This window comes from Hyperolius riggenbachi, chromosome 9, assembly GCF_040937935.1.
Source record: "Hyperolius riggenbachi isolate aHypRig1 chromosome 9, aHypRig1.pri, whole genome shotgun sequence".
NCBI classification, from domain to species: domain Eukaryota; kingdom Metazoa; phylum Chordata; class Amphibia; order Anura; family Hyperoliidae; genus Hyperolius; species Hyperolius riggenbachi.
Genome location: NC_090654.1, coordinates 179,656,923 through 179,670,099, shown reverse-complemented (window position 1 = coordinate 179,670,099; position 13,177 = coordinate 179,656,923).

The window sequence follows — 13,177 nt, the reverse complement described above, 5'->3', positions numbered from 1 at the left end:
TGGGGTGTCTTCTTTCTAAAATGGGGTCATTTGTGGGGTTCCTATACTGCCCTGGCATTTTAGGGGCCCTAAACCGTGAGGAGTAGTCTTGAAACGAAATTTCTCAAAATGACCTGTGAAATCCTAAAGGTACTCATTGGACTTTGGGCCCTTTAGCGCAGTTAGGGTGCAAAAAAGTGCCACACATGTGGTATCGCCGTACTCAGGAGAAGTAGTATAATGTGTTTTGTGGTGTATTTTTACACATACCCATGCTGAGTGGGAGAAAGATCTCTGTAAATGGACAATTGTGTGTAAAAAAAATTAACAAATTGTCATTTACAGAGATATTTCTCCCACCCAGCATGGGTATGTGTAAAAATACACCCCAAAACACATTATACTACTTCTCCTGAGTACGGCAATACCACATGTGTGGCACTTTTTTGCAGCCTAACTGCGTTAAGGGGTCCAAAGTCCAATGAGCACCTTTAGGCTTTACAGGGGTGCTTACAATTTAGTACCCCCCAAAATGTCAGGACAGTAAACACACCCCACAAATGACCCCATTTTGGAAAGTAGACCCTTCAAGGTATTCAGAGAGGGGCATGGTGAGTCCGTGGCAGATTTCATTTTTTTTGTCGCAAGTTAGAAGAAATGGAAACTTTTTTTTTTTTTTTTTCTCTCACAAAGTGTCATTTTCCGCTTACTTGTGACAAAAAATAATATCTTCTATGAACTCACTATGCCTCTCAGTGAATACTTTGGGATGTCTTCTTTCCAAAATGGGGTCATTTGGGGGGTATTTATACTATCCTGGAATTCTAGCCCCTCATGAAACATGACAGGGGGTCAGAAAAGTCAGAGATGCTTGAAAATGGGAAAATTCACTTTTTGCACCATAGTTTGTAAACGCTATAACTTTTACCCAAACCAATAAATATACACTGAATGGGGTTTTTTTAATCAAAAACATGTTTGTCCACATTTTTCTCGCTGCATGTATACAGAAATTTTACTTTATTTGAAAAATGTCAGCACAGAAAGTAAAAAAAATCATTTTTTTGCCAAAATTCATGTCTTTTTTGATGAATATAATAAAAAGTAAAAATCGCAGGAGCAATCAAATAGCACCAAAAGAAAGCTTTATTAGTGACAAGAAAAGGAGCCAAAATTCATTTAGGTGGTAGGTTGTATGAGCGAGCAATAAACCGTGAAAGCTGCAGTGGTCTGAATGGAAAAAAAGTGGCCGGTCCTTAAGGGGTAGAAAGCCCTAGGTCCTCAAGTGGTTAAAGAATGTTATTAAAAAGAGGAATTTTACAGTTTATAACTATTTATAACTTACAAAATTCATTTTTTACATTTCTTTAGTCAATGTTTGCTCATTGTAAAGTCTTACTTAATCTGATTTACCGTATATACTCGCATATAAGCCGACCCCCCAACTTTTACCTGAAAAACCAGGGGAAAATGATTGACCACCCATATAAGCCGGGGGTAGGAAATGCTGGATTGGTGCAGGCGCGTGATCCCCCCAGTGTGTCCCAGTATAGCTAGTCTAGTGCCCAGTATAGCTAGTAAAGTGCTCAGTATAGCCAGTATAGTGTCCAGTATAGCTAGTATAGTGCCCAGTATAGCCAGTATAGTGCCCAGTATAGCCAGTATAGTGCCCAGTATAGTGCCCAGTACAGCCAGTATAGTGCCCAGTATAGCCAGTATAGTGCCCAGTATAGTTCCCAGCATAGCCAGTATAGTGCCCAGTATAGCCAGTATAGTGCCCAGTATAGCCAGTAAAGTGCCCAGTATAGCCAGTATACAGGATCTTCTCAAAAAATTAGCATACTGTGATAAAGTTCATTATTTTCTGTAATGTACTGATAAACATTAGACTTTCATATATTTTAGATTCAAATACACACAACTGAAGTAGTTCAAGCCTTTTATTGTTTTAATATTGATGATTTTGGCATACAGCTCATGAAAACCCCAAATTCCTATCTCAAAAAATTAGCATATTTCATCCGACCAATAAAAGAAAAGTGTTTTTAAAACAAAAAAAAGTCAACCTTCAAATAATTATGTTCAGTTATGCACTCAATACTTGGTCGGGAATCCTTTTGCAGAACCGACTGCTTCAATGCGGCGTGGCATGGAGGCAATCAGCCTGTGGCACTGCTCAGGTGTTATGGAGGCCCAGGATGTTTGGATAGCGGCCTTAAGCTCATCCAGAGTGTTGGGTCTTGCGTCTCTCAACTTTCCCTTCACAATAACCCACAGATTCTCTATGGGGTTCAGGTCAGGAGAGTTGGCAGGCCAATTGAGCACAGTAATACCATGGTCAGTAAACCATTTACCAGTGGTTTTGGCACTGTGAGCAGGTGCCAGGTCGTGCTGAAAAATGAAATCTTCATCTCCATAAAGCTTTTCAGCAGATGGAAGCATGAAGTGCTCTAAAATCTCCTGAAAGCTAGCTGCATTGACCCTGCCCTTGATAAAACACAGTGGACCAACACCAGCAGCTGACATGGCACCCCAGACCATCACTGACTGTGGGTACTTGACACTAGACTTCAGGCATTTTGGCATTTCCCTCTCCCCAGTCTTCCTCCAGACTCTGGCACCTTGATTTCCGAATGACATGTAAAAGTTGCTTTCATCCAAAAAAAGTACTTTGGACCACTGAGCAACAGTCCAGTGCTGCTTCTCTGTAGCCCAGGTCAGGCACTTCTGCCGCTGTTTCTGGTTCAAATGTGGGTTCATGCTTCCATCTGCTGAAAAACTTTATGGAGATAAAGATTTCATTTTTCAGCACGACCTGGCACCTGCTCACACTGCCAAAACCACTGGTAAATGGTTTACTGGCCATGGTATTACTGTGCTCAATTGGCCTGCCAACTCTCCTGACCTGAACCCCATAGAGAATCTGTGGGATATTGTGAAGAGAAAGTTGAGAGACGCAAGACCCAACACTCTGGATGAGCTTAAGGCCGCTATCGAAGCATCCTGGGCCTCCATAACACCTGAGCAGTGCCACAGGCTGATTGCCTCCATGGCACGCCGCATTGAAGCAGTCATTTCTGCAAAAGGATTCCAGACCAAGTATTGAGTGCATAACTGAACATAATTATTTGAAGGTTGACTTTTTTGTTTTAACCACCTGAGCGGTCTGGACGAGCTGAGCTCGTCCAACACCGCCGGAGGTCGCCGCTCAGGCCCTGCTGGGCCGATTTTCATCAAATAAAAAGCAGCACACGCAGCCGGCACTTTGCCAGCCGCGTGTGCTGCCTGATCGCCGCCGCTCTGCGGCGATTCGCCGCGAGCAGCGGCGAAAGAGGGTCCCCCCAGCCGCCTGAGCCCAGCGTAGCCGGAACAAAAAGTTCCGGCCAGCGCTAAGGGCTGGATCGGAGGCGGCTGACGTCAGGACGTCGGCTGACGTCGATGACGTCACTCCGCTCGTCGCTATGGCGACGATATAAGCAAAACAAGGAAGGCCGCTCATTGCGGCCTTCCTTGTTTATTCTGGGCGCCGGAGGCGATCGGAAGATCGCCTCCGGAGCGCCCTCTAGTGGGCTTTCATGCAGCCAACTTTCAGTTGGCTGCATGAAATAGTTTTTTTTTTATTTAAAAAAAACCCTCCCGCAGCCACCCTGGCGATTTAATCAGAACGCCAGGGTGGTTAAAAACACTTTTCTTTTATTGGTCAGATGAAATATGCTAATTTTTTGAGATAGGAATTTTGAGTTTTCATGAGCTGTATGCCAAAATCATCAATATTAAAATAATAAAAGGCTTAAACTACTTCAGTTGTGTGTATTTGAATCTAAAATATATGGAAGTCTAATGTTTATCAGTACATTACAGAAAATAATGAACTTTATCACAGTATGCTAATTTTTTTAGAAGATCCTGTAGTGCCCAGTATAGCCAGTATAGTGCCCAGTATAGCCAGTATAGTGCCCAGTATAGCTAGTATAGTGCCCAGTATAGCTAGTATAGTGCCCAGTATAGCCAGTATAGTGCCCAGTATAGCCAGTATAGTGCCCAGTATAGCCAGTAAAGTGCCCAGTATAGTGCCCAGTATAGCCAGTATAGTGCCCAGTATAGCGCCCCCCCGCCCGCTCCCTCCCTCCGTGGCCGCCGCTGCTATTACCTGCTTTAGGCAGCGGCCGCTTCCTAATCCGGGTTCCCCTCTTCATCATGTGCACACCGTAAATGTATCACAGCAGCGCGCCCGGCGCTGCTGCTGTGACGATGCAGGGGGCAGGAAAAAGCGTGGCTTCCTGTAACGGCGATGTGTATCGCCCTTACCAGGGGAACCGCTCTTTCCTGCCCCCTGCATCGTCACAGCAGCAGCGCCGGGCGCGCTGCTGTGATACACTTACGGTGTGCGCATAATGAGGAGGGGAACCCAGATTAGGAAGCGGCCGCTGCCTAAAGCAAGTAATAGCAGCGGCGGCCGAGGAGGCAGGGAGCGGGCGAGAGGGTGGGGGGGAAGTGGGCGCGGACCACCACCCACGACTTGCATACAAGCCGACCCCCCAACTTTTGGCCCCCTTTTGGGGGGGGGGTCAAAAATTTGGCTTGTATGCGAGTATATGCGGTACATTCTTTTCTAGAGAAAAGAAGTAAAACAGTTAAAAACTCTCTCCATTTGCATATAGAGATATAAGGCTGTTTAATTCTATCTTACCTACTAGTAGTAAAACACTGTCATTTGAGTTGTCATTTCTGTCTGATCTGATATCAGATTTCTGATGCTGAAACCAGGTAAAAATGGGTATCCTTAAAGGGAATTTATAGTATAATAAATGTGACCAGTTTAACTTTCCTGAGGCTTCTTCCATCCCCATGTAGTCCTCCTGGTCCTTCACCGTCATCCCGCCCTGATGCATTCAGCAGCTGTCCCCTCTTGAAGCTGAATACACAGCTTCCACATGCCTCCTCGATCGCACTACAATATCCGGGAGGGTTATGCACTTGCGCAGTTTGTAAAAATTGTAGCTGCGCATGCACCAAATGCTCACGGCCATGGGAGCGCAGCAGTACCCTGTGACTGGCCCAGTCTGCCAGCTTTTGAAGGGGCACAAAGGCTGAATGGAACAGAGCAAAATGACAGCGAGGGACCAGGAGGGCTACATGGGGCTGGGAGAACCCTCAGGTAAGACTGGAGAATTTTATTTCACTTTATGTTTCCTTTAGTAATTGCCTTACTTACTATTTGTCATTTTTGTTCCTCTTTACGTGATGTAAATTAGGTTATGTAAACAGTTTTGTATAAACAGTATTCTTATGCTAGGAATGTTTTAAGTTTCAATAAATTTGACATTGAAGAAAAGTTACACAAAGGAATGCTGATACAGACCAGAACAAAGGTCCCTATGGTTTGTTCCTGACATTGGGCTTTCTATGGTATTAGAAACATAATGATCTGCTCTACACAAAGCCATAGCGAACGTGGAACGAAGGCAAATTGTCAGAAAAAAACAGGCGCATACATTCAAATCAGAAGTATTAAGCACACACAGTACTCACTGTAAAGTCTTCCAAAGTTACTGCCCATTAATGAGTGGCCAAGGATACAGACACATTTTCAAAGCTGTGAATCCTGATTCGGCGCTAATAATCTGATATTTAACAGCTTCTGAAAACACATGTGCTGTAAAGAATGTTTGGGGAGAGATTTCAGTTTTAATCAGTAGCAATAAAAGAAAAAAGAAAAGCAGAATGTAGATGAATATAATTATTTGCATTGGTCTTATCTAGGAATTTGCAGAACAGATGTGTTTGAAAACTGTATTGCAGCATGCTGCTTATATCGTGACATGAGTTGCCGTTTTCCATCTCTGAAAGTAAACATAAGGAGGCTTTCTCTGCTTGGGAGAAATTCTAATTTCCTGGAGGATTCCAGGAAATGCGCCAAATTAGATAACAAACAAGTGATAAGAATAGCTAATTAGCTACGGGACGTCTATGTTCATAGGGTGAAGGTGGTCATATACCAGTCAATAAATAAGTCATCGATTTGTGATTCGACAAAGCAGTTCTTTTTCTAGGCTAAATAATGCTCAAGAAGAATTAAATAATGCGACAGGCGATTCTCAGATGTTGTGAAGTATAGCTGCAATTACAAAGTGTATTTTTCTTTTTAAAGAGAATCTACACATTCCTTAAAAAAACACATATAACTTAAAGAGAAACTCCGACCAAGAATTGAACTTTATCCCAATTAGTAGCTGATACCCCCTTTTACAAGAGAAATCTATTCCTTTTCACAAACAGACCATCAGGGGGCGCTGTATGGCTGATATTGTGGTGAAACCCCTCCCACAATTCTGAGTATGTACTCTTGGCAGTTTCCTGTCTGTGAACCCTGTTGCATTGTGGGAAATATCTTTTTACAGCTGTTTCCAACTGCCAAAACAGCAAGCAGCAGCTACATCACTTGCCAGCAGTACAAATGTCACCATGTGATAAATAGAATATAAATCAGGGATTTAAAATATTTTACAATGGGCAAACACTGACTAAATCATTTATACATAATTATTGTGAAAATGAAGCACTTTTTTATTAAATTATTTTCACTGGAGTTCCTCTTTAAGGGCTTGATTCACAAAGCGGTGATAACCCAGTTATCACGCCTAAAAGACTTTAGGCGTGATAACCTTTGCACCACTGAGTTATCACCGATTTTTGCTGTAACTCGCGCGAAAAGTCCCATAGGGCTTAATGGGAGCTTCGCGCGAAGCGGGGACGCTGCGCGCGCGCGTGCGCGGTTGCGCGCGCAATACTTTGCGCGCGGAAAATTCGCGCGAGTTGCTTCTTATCATGCCTAAAGTGAGTTTAGGTGTGATAAGGGGCTTTTCACTGGCGTGCAAACACTTTGCACCGCTTTGTGAATCAAGCCCCAAGTCTTTGCAGGTCATTTTGTAATTTAACGTTGTTGCAAAAATTACCTTTTGAATCAGGGCCCGTTTCCACTGCATGGATCACACTGCAAGAAGGCACGCGTGACTTCCTGTTGTCTTCTGGAAGTCCGGATGCGGCTGTCTGTTACCGCCTAGGGGAATCGGGTGCAAGCCGTGGATATCTGCAGCATGCATCCTATTCTTTTCCTGGGTTGCATGGCATTGCATTGCAAAATTTGCATGCAATGGAAATTACTCCATTGACATGCATTGGCTTCAGATGTAATGCGATGCAAATTAGCGGCTAGTGAAAATGGGCCCTTAAACTTGCAGCCAGGGATGATTTAGAAAAATAACTAGGCAGTTTAAATTGAAAGTCTTTTGCAACAGTACACTAGAACACAGATTGATCCCAGCAAACATATCCAGATTCCCAGTAAGTAAATGATTTGCATTTTTTTATAATAATTCCTATATTTGTATAGTGATTTTTTTTTTCCTGTGGAACTCAACATGCTTCCAATGCAGCCACTAGGGCACAAACACAGTAGACAGTGTTAGGGAGTTTTGCTCAATAACTCCTTACTGAATAGGTGCTAACTTACTGAATAGGAAAAGTCAAGATTTGAACTGAGGTCTAAGTCAGAGGCAGAGCCCTTAACTGTCACACTATTTAACCACTGTTTCAATTTTAGGTTTGATCCGGCATTAGGTTTTGCTCAGAAGTCTGGACTTTGGACTACTCAAGTTTTTATGACAGACAGAAAGTCAATGGAAACATTTCTGCTAGTATGTGTAGGTCATAAGCAATTTTCAATTCTTGCAATATGCAGAGCTTAATAGGACCTCATAGCTTTTTACTCAGCAAAAGTTTTACTTTACATGTACTGTTCAGTATACCACTTGTCCTCTTATTAGTCCCAATTCTCTCTATCCCCATGGAGTATCCTGTTCAATTCTCTAACAAGCAACGGAAGGGAAACTTATATTTGCAAGCTTTTGCTTATACTTCCTTTCTCAAACAGAGGTTTCAGCTTTCTGGACAGACAACATGCTGTTCATTAAACTGAATGAGAATTCAGCCATCTGTGCCCAAAACTGGGACTTCTGGTGGCTGGGGCAAAAAAATAAACAAACAAAAAACAGACCCCCCCCCCCCTCTCCCCCTGCTCCTACATCTAAAAAGAATGAAAACTTGGCACAGTGTAATGGGAGATACTGGATTTCTGACAGAGGCATATCTACAGGGGTGCAGGTATGGCATGTGCCATAGGCACCTCTTATTAGGAGCACTGCTACGTAGCAGTAAATAAGTAATCGATTTGGGGGTAGTTCTGCTATCTGCTTACATCTTTTGGGAGGACAATCTGCCTGTTATTTGGGGGTTATGTATAGGCTGGCCTATTGCAATACTCTTATGGGCCATGCTTCACTTCAACTTGGACACATCCAATTCAACCGAGACTACATGCTAAAATGTTTGGAGGTGCACCCCCCTCCCTGGAGCCAAATTTTTATGTTTGCCCTAGGCGCTGTTTTCCCTAGATACACCTTTGATTTCTGAATAATACAGAGCTATGGGGTATGATAAAGTTCACTTTATAAACAGAGACAATCAATTGTTCCTACAAAAAAACAGACGTGAAACATGATCAGTTTGTAAGTCTTTGCTAATCAAACAGGAGTCATTTGACCACCTTTTACTTTCATTTCCTGCATCATATGAAACCCGAAAGAAAAATTACATGTGGTCAAATAATCACTTTGTACTGTAAGTCTTTAATTGTTGGGGAAATGCAGCCAGGCATTTCAACTGTATGTGCCGAGTTCCCTTCAAGTCCCTCTTGTGTACGGATTTCAACAATTCTGTCTCCTGAAGTCCAACAGTCCAGTGCTGAATTCCTCCTGTTTTGGGGGGTATGGTGACTGAGAGTGCATCTTTTTCCATGATTAGGACGAATGCTCCCACACAACTCACCAGAGAAAATCAACAGCAGAGAAAATGTTCTACTTAAAAAAAAATGTATAATTGAAATAAAAAAAATGATTATGCCTTAATAAAGAAGAAGCAAATACACATTTCAGCTGTAGGAATGTCATTTGCATCAATGTCTACCTCCATATTCACAGTGGAAACATTTGCATCAACATCTTTGCAGAGTTCGATGGACAAATTATGATTTTAATTGTAGGCCTAATTCATTACACACACCATGCTCATTAGGTTAAGGCAGAAAATGAGCTGCTTTTCAAGGTCATTACATTAATAGATATTGCAGGCATGTAATTTGTGATAAGCCCGTTTGCGAGCATCTAATTGATCATTCATAGTAGCGTAACTGCCGCTTAGGATCCCTTGTCAACTCTTTGTCCGATTTTCACGCTCTCCTTAATATTCTAGAGGTTTTCTGATAAGACAACTAATGTTTCTGCTGATGAGAATTAATCATTTTAGCCATTCCATTCCTTAATGTAATGTTTAAAAAAAGAAAATATTTACCGAGATAATCAAAGGACAAATGGTATACAAACGGATATGCAGCTAGCTAAGGAAACTGAAAGGGGATTGGGAGAGGAAATGCAATATTCTACTACTGTGAGTGTAAGAGATATTTAGGTGCTGAATTAGAGGCAAAGCCTATATCTAAAGACTTAAAGGACCACTATCACTGAATGTCACTTACAGAATGTAGTGAAAATCTGACAGATCTAACAGCTTTCGACTACTCCATCTCCTCATGTGGGATTCTCAGGGTTTTCTTTATTTTCAGAAGCACTTCCTGAATGACAGTTGCTCAGACCAACTGCTAAAATAGTGTGCAGGCAAGCAGGGAGGCCAGCTGGCATCTTTGGATCCTTTCCAAGGAGGGCTTTTGTAAAGAATAATGGAAATAGTGAGAATCCTCATGAGGAGATGAACAGATTTTTACTGCTTACCGTAAGCGACAGCAAAACATAGGAACAGACTATTTGTTGCTGCATTTTAATCCGGGAGAAATGTACTTTTTTGTAAATATGGACCCGATCAATTTCACTGTTTCTCCAAAGTTTTCTCCTAGAACATGCCTGGGCAAAATGTATACGTCCTCGTCACATACCTTAAATACTTTCTCTCCTCCTTTCCTCCCTGCAGAGTCGTGAATAGGTGAAAAAGAGTGTGTATAACTTACCTGAGCACCGATTCTAGCATTGTTTCAGGGCATCAGGTGACACGATGTCAGGAAGTGCCAGCGTATTACTCGCTGGATATTTAAATGACTTTCTCTGGTTGCTCTCAGGACTTCACTCCACCAGGCCAAAGGCCAAGGGCATTGTTCATATATATTTTAGATTTTTATTGTACATTTAATACTACTGTTTAGTATTGATTGTTTTGATACTGCGATCGAGGTGACAGGCTGTAAAATGAAAAAAAAAATGGCCAAAAGTACTTGTACAGTACTGCGATTTAGTACATCACTGCGATGTAGTGCAGCACTGTACGGGGGAGAGCTCTGTCACTGAGCTGTCCCCAAAAGAGGCCCACAAACAGATTTATTTCATAGGCTGATGCCTATGAGACCCGATCACTGTGATTGGATCTCAGGGGGGAGGGGAGTGCAGGGGGGGGGATAGCAATTTTTATTAAGAAAAAAACAAATATTTAAATTAATATTAAAAAAATTAAAAAATAAATAAAAGTCACATCAGCAATCAGATGCCACCAACAGAAAGCTCTGTTGGTGGCAAGAAAAGGGGACAAGATACATTTGTGTGCTACATTGTATGGCCCTGCAGCGAGCTGTTAAAGCTGCAGGGGCCTGAATTGGCCTGAAAATGGCCTGGTCACTAGAGGGGTATAAGGCTGTGGTCCGCAAACGGTTGAAAGGCATTTTATTGGCAAGGTGTGAAATTATCTCCTAGGAGAATTGAATTGTTCCTTTGTGTTACATGTATTTTAGATTTACTTTTTATTTGTGATAGTGGTCCTTTAACCATTTGAGGACCCACCCTTTACCCCCCCTTAAGGACCAGCGCTGTTTTAGCTGATCTGTGCTGGGTGGGCTGTGCAGCCCCCAGCACAGATCAGGGTGCAGGCAGAGCGACCAGATTTTTCCCCACTAGGGGGATGATGTTCTGGGGGGGTCTGATCGCTCCTGCCTGGGTGTTGCGGGGGGGGGGCACCTCAAAGCCCCCCTCCACGGCGAAATTCCCCCCCTCCCTCTCCTCCCTCCCTTCCTCGGAGATCCGAGGCTGCACAGGAACGGATCTGTCCTGTGCAGCCTCTAACAGGCTCCTGCCTGTCATGTGACAGCGATCCCCGGCCGCTGATTGGCCGGGGATCGCTGATCTGGTACAACGCTGCTACTGTTAGCAGCATTGTACGAATGTAAACAAAGCGGATTATTTCCGCTTGTGTTTACATTTAGCCTGCGAGCCGTGATCGGTGGCCCGCAGGCTATTCACGGAGCCCCCCGCCGTGAATTGACAGGAAGCAGCCGCTCGCGCGAGCGGCTGCTTCCTGGTTAATTAGCCTGCAGCCGGCGACGCAGAACTGCGTCGCTGGTCCTGCAGCTGCCACTTTGCCAACGCGCGGTATGAGTGCACGGTCGGCAAGTGGTTAAAGCAAACCCAGAAAACAGAAATAGAATGTGATTTAAAGGTGCGAGGCTAAATGCAGTGAAATCTATATCTCTCAAATGTAGATAGTTACAGAAGTTGAAGCAGATTAAGGCAAAGAAAAAGTGGATAGTAAAGCAATCTGACCTCTTTATTTCCCCATTTGTCAGCGGCATCAGGGCATCTAAAAGGAGGGTGTTCCTCTTTATAGTAGGGACTTTCTCCTGACTCTTTTAGTCGCTCTACTAATTTGCATATTAGTCTGTTGGGTATACAGTAGTTCTATAACAACAATGTGTTATATTGTCCACTTGGAAACCTTTGGTCCCAGAGCCTTCTGTCATGCTGCCCCTATGTTTTGGAACTCCTTACCTCAACAGATCAGGACAGCTCCATCCCTGGACGTGTTTAAATCCAGACTGAAAACCCACCTGTTCAGTTTGGCATTTGCAGAAATATAACTTTTGTTGTGTGAATACTTCATCCTACTACCAATTACTGAATCTGAGAGAGCCTAAGCGCTTTGAGTCCTATTGGAGAAAAGCGCTATAGAAATTTTATTGTATTGTATATTGTATTATGTGAAACCACTGCTGCAGGGAAGTTTTATCATCCTGACTCTGAGATAACTGTTTCTGTTTCCAGCTATGTGCCCATTTCCACTAATGGGAATAGCAGTACTGAAACCAATGCACAGCATTGGAACAGTTTCCATTGCATGCTGGTTATTCGGAGCGGTGCGGGGCGATCTAAGAATCTGCAGGATACAGCAGATTCTCGTACTGAATCCGCCTCCCATCTCCTCCTATTAACTTCCGCATGGGGAGATGCAGAATTGACATGAATGGGAGCAAAAGTGATGCGATGCGACACGATAGTTGCATTGTATCCCTTTAACCAGTTGAAAAGGGCCCTAAACCTGAAAGCCTCTAATGAGGTTTTCTAATGTGATACTTCAACTTATCACAGCTGAGAGACATTCTCTTCTGCTTTTTTTTTTTTTCTTATTTTATGACCCTTTCAAAACTCTGAAGTCATTTTCATGTATCCAAGAGAGAAGCTTTGAGAACTGAGAATTTCAAGGAGGGATTCTGATCAAACATAAAAATTCCCCTGTAAAAAACGACTTACCTAATTTTCAATTAGGAACATGATAAATATGAATAATCTAGAAAATGTAGTGTGTATGTGTGTGTTTGGGGTGGCAGATGTTTGAAAACTCTGTATACTGTAATATTCTTCGAGCACTAATGTTGGAATTTATACTTGAGGTTGGTAAGTTCAACAAATATAATTGTACTGTTTCTACTCCTCCAAATAAACATGCTTGCGCAAACCAAATAATCATGTTTATATTGGTGGCCAAACTGAACCAAACTGATGAACCGAGCTAACTATATGGGCTTGATTCAAAAAGAGTGCTAACTGATAGCACGGTTGTTTTCGCGTGAATGTTTGCATTTTCGCATGATCGCAAATTTTTTTGCGCAATTGTAAGTTTTCACATGCAAATGCGCACAAGAACGTTATCATTTCAGGAGAAAATTTGCGACTGCACGAAATGTTAAAATCCGCGTACAAACGGCCATGCTATCAGTTGCCACTCTTTTGTGAATCAAGCCCAATGTATTCTCTACTACGCTGAATGCAAACAGCATTATACTGCTTAAATGTTATTTGCTGACCACCAT